A 4,441-nucleotide genomic window follows, 5' to 3' on the forward strand; every position below is an offset into this window, starting at 1 on the left:
ACCAGCCTTCCTCATCTCCTCAAAATCTTTCATAGAATCATAATTTCTGTAGAAATCTGCATATGCCTTCTTTCTTCCTTCAGCCACAGCAAATTTATAGAAAATTGCAACCCCCAGGGATACAACAAATGCTCTAACAATATGAATACACAAGTGCCTGGCCAAGAGGCCAGCCATCTGAGGTTTGGCCAAAGCACTGGAAGCCATGGTAGTTACTGTCCTTGATGGATTGCCAACCTCAACACATCCTTCCTCATTACTCCCCTCCTTTAGATTTTCTTGACAGCCTCATAAGTTGCCCACCCTCAGTGCTCCAGGCTCCTTCACTGTTTCCTTCATTTCTGTATAGTGCCTATACTCATCTCTAGAAATACATCTTTCCTTTTTTTTCAAACTTCCTTCAGGAATTAGAATATAGTATGTCCAGTGGTGTAAGTACTTAGGACTCTTTAAAAAAAAAAAAAAACAAAAGGCGCCACAGCCTAGTCCTCGCTGCCCTAGCCCGACACCATGCCGCGAGAAGAGTGATCAATCTCTTCCCTTGTTTTCATGATGGAAGACTCGGGAAAGACCTTCAGCTCTGAGGAGGAAGAAGCTAACTATTGGAAAGATCTGGCAATGACCTACAAGCAGAGGGCAGAGAATACGCAAGAGGAACTCCGTGAATTCCAGGAGGGAAGCCGAGAATATGAAGCTGAATTGGAGACACAGCTGCAACAAATCGAAACCAGGAACAGAGACCTCCTGTCAGAAAATAACCGCCTTCGCATGGAGCTGGAAACTATCAAGGAGAAGTTGGAAATGCAGCATTCCGAAGGCTACCGGCAGATCTCAGCCTTGGAGGACGATCTTGCACAGACCAAAGCCATCAAAGACCAATTGCAGAAATACATCAGAGAGCTGGAGCAAGCCAATGACGACTTGGAAGGAGCCAAGCGAGCCACGATCATGTCTCTGGAAGACTTTGAGCAGCGCTTGAATCAAGCCATTGAAAGAAATGCCTTCCTGGAAAGTGAACTTGACGAGAAGGAGAATCTCCTTGAATCCGTTCAGAGACTGAAGGATGAAGCCAGAGATTTGCGCCAGGAATTGGCCGTACAACAGAAGCAGGAGAAACCCAGGACGCCCTTGCCCAGCTCAGTGGAAGCTGAAAGAACAGACATAGCTGTGCAGGCCACTGGCTCCATACCCTCCACTCCCATCACTCATCGAGCACCCAGCTCCAGTTTAAACACACCAGGGACCTTCAGACGTGGCCTGGACGACTCCATGGGAGGGACCCCCCTCACACCTGCAGCCCGGATATCAGCCCTCAACATTGTGGGAGACCTGCTGCGGAAAGTGGGGGCACTGGAGTCCAAGCTTGCATCCTGCTGGAACTTCGTGTATGATCAGTCCCCAAACCGAACAGGTGGCCCAGCCTCAGGGCGGGCGAACAAGAACAGGGACAGCGGTGACAGACGGCCAAACAGCACCAGTGTGCCTTTGGGGGATAAAGGGAGAGAAAATTGAGACATTGTGTGGTTGAGAAAACGCCTGGAATTTGGGAAGCTGCCTTCACATACATCCTCACCATCGCTGCCATCAGCCCAGGGTGTAGTCAAGATGTTGCTTTAGGAAAACCGCGGAAGCTGAAGCCCCTGGTGTTTGTGTAGGAGTTGTTACCTTCCTTCCCCTCTTTATATAACCAAGTTGTTATTTTTTTTTTTAAGTTAGTTTGAGATGTGAGAGCCAGCAGTCACCATAGTTCGCTTTGTGGCCCAAGCTAATGACTGAGGCCGTCATCAGCTGTGGCCCCTGGGGTTTGTTTGCCCCTGTGAAATGTGTCATCATTCCCGGCCTCACTGTTGGTGTGCTCATTGCTAAGAGGGCCAGACAGGGCCCTCTAGGAGGGGCTCTCAGGGATGGGTGGCGAGGCAGCCCCCTCATGCTGAGCTAACCCAGGAGTCCTGAACAGCCTCCAGAGGTGTTTTCAATGTCCTGCCTCAGAGGCTCCCACCCCCATCCCCAGTCAGCTGGAATCATCTTCCAGAACAAAATCTCCCGATGCTTTATGGCTTACCAAAATCAGGTCTAGGAGTGGAGAACAGAATGGGCACGTGCCTTTTTTTAAATTGTGGGAGTGTACCTCTGAGTCTTTTTAATTTACCTCTCTTTGAGGTTTTTAGAGGTATTCGAATTTCACAGTAATTTTCAGGTCAGCCAGGGGCTGTGGGAAATCTCCGTCCCCTTTAGGTAAATCCTAACCATTAGTTTTCCCAAGTCCCCTGCCCTGGCGTGGGGATGACTTCTACTCCTGGACCCTGGAGGTCTTTGGGGTAGAGTCGCTTTGGTAATGCAGTCCCTAATAGCAGGACTTCATTCAAAGCCATAATGAAGCAAGCAGGTGACCTTCAAGTGAGATTAAAACACAAGCTTTTTGTTGGAAGCTTTCACGTCAAACCAACACGGGATTTCAAAAGCACAGCAGCGTGTCGGTGTGTCTGCTCGTCACTCCTTGTCAGGAGCTGCCGTCCCACACTTTCAGATGCAAGTAAAAGCACTCGCTCATTTCAGGAGCATGCGGAAGGCTTAATGGCCTACATTTTGTTATTACTCAATTATTTTCTGAGAGAACAGCAAAAATTTCACGTGCTACTGAAAGTCAGCAGAGAAGTGAGCTGCAGCCGTGGGTTCTGTGCCCTAGACACATTCTAACCCGTCTTGGTAAAAGATGTACTTATATTTTTTTAAAAGAACAATAAAATCAAGAGAAACAAACAAAAAAACCCCCGAAACTACCAGGTCTAGAGGATAATGGATGCTATGTAATTCCTGTGTACCTCACAAATTTTCCAGAAAACAAACAAAAAACATAAAGTTTATATTTAAAAAGTTATGTTAATGTTGGCTCAGCGCCTGTGGCTCAACCTGCTAAGGCGCCAGCCACGTACACCTAAGGTGGTGGGTTCGAATCCCCAGCCCGGACCCGCCAAACAACAATGACGGCTGCAACCAAAAAAGAAATGGCCGGGCGTTGTGGCGGGCGCCTGTGGTCCCAGCTACTTGGGAGGCAGAGGCAGGAGACTCGCTTGAGCCCAGGAGTTGGAGGTTGCTGTGAGCTGTAATGCCATGGCACTCTACCCAGGGGGACAGCACTCTACCCAGGGGGACAGCTTGAGGCTCTGTCTCAAAAAAAAAAAAAAAAGAAATAGACTAACATAAGATTTTTCAAAATCAACTAGTAGACAAAGAATATCATCACCTTTAAATTATCTTCTTAAGTAGAGAAGCAACCCAGATTCCTGCAGTCTTCTTCTTTTCTGCTACTTAAGCCTGTGGATGCATACCAAGAGGTGGCAACAAGAGGTTTAAGAGATTCCATGAAAGGAATATAAAGGAGTGGAAGACATACATGAAACACTGAAAAATATCACTCCCAGAAAAAGAAAAGCAAATACTTAGTACCAAAATACTAAATGCTGGTGTGGATCTTGGTAGTTTGCAGCTCTTGTTATAGGGAAAAGCCTTGAAAGTGGGTGGTCCCAGATATAACTGCCTCAAAGAATAATTTCTTATAAGGTAATCAACCAAATCTGGAAACTTGGTTTACAAACAAGAGAAGACAAGAATTTTCCCAGAATGAAATGGAAATAAAGCATGCTAAACCCTATTTCTCCCTTTTCACTGTGATAATCCATTAAAGAAGAGATACTTTACTAAACTAACAGAAGAGTGAGTGATTAATTTGGACTGTATTCACAAAATTAAAAGAAATATTAAAAAGTAGGTCACTTTTTTACAGAACTATAAAAAAAAAAAGAATCAAAATATTTTAGCCAATGAAAATTCAACCCCCTAGAAGTAACCATGGAATAAACTTGAAATGGAATTAGATATCCTGAAACGGCCATTTAGAAATATGAAAACATTATTATAAATCAAGAATTCAGGCAAAAATTTAAAATGGCCACATGGGAAAAAATTAAATGACAATTGCTTGAATTCAGAAAAGGTAGAGAAGAAGAAAGACATCATCATATAAAAAATGAAGTCTACATTAAAGATGCCCAAGAGAAAATAAACTCAAGTGAAAATTTAATAATGGGACTTGAAGGAAAGCAGAAAAACAACTATGAAAAAAGAAGGGAAAAGATCAAATAGCACCTTTGTAAGTTGACTACCTAAGTTACTGTAACAAACTGGTTAACATACAGATGTGGTCAACATAAGGAAATAGGCCTACTATACTAATATGTATGTGTGGTGCATGTCTGGTCTGTGAAATTAGGTCAGCTTGAGGAGGTGGTCAATGTAGGAAGGTAGTCAACTATGGAGGTTCTACTAAGGTTGAAATGGAAAAAAGGCAAGGAATGTCTCATGTTATATATACTTAGAGTTCCTAAACAAGAAAGTCAAAACATTGAGACAGAACTAGTATTGAAAACAGTGATCTAAGAAA

The 4,441-nt window shown here is 44.1% G+C and overlaps 1 protein-coding gene and 1 pseudogene across 3 annotated transcripts in view; both read left to right on the plus strand.

Annotated features, from left to right (window-relative positions):
• USP37 (ubiquitin specific peptidase 37) overlaps positions 1-4,441 on the plus strand; it is a 111,087-nt gene that overhangs the window by 60,839 nt on the left and 45,807 nt on the right. The window lies entirely within an intron of this gene.
• On the plus strand, positions 480-1,512 carry LOC105886511 (annotated as a pseudogene). Its single transcript, XR_001161052.2, has one exon. The product of XR_001161052.2 is annotated as a nuclear distribution protein nudE homolog 1 pseudogene (transcript).

This window comes from Otolemur garnettii, unplaced genomic scaffold, assembly GCF_000181295.1.
Source record: "Otolemur garnettii isolate 467f Iridium unplaced genomic scaffold, OtoGar3 scaffold00013, whole genome shotgun sequence".
NCBI classification, from domain to species: domain Eukaryota; kingdom Metazoa; phylum Chordata; class Mammalia; order Primates; family Galagidae; genus Otolemur; species Otolemur garnettii.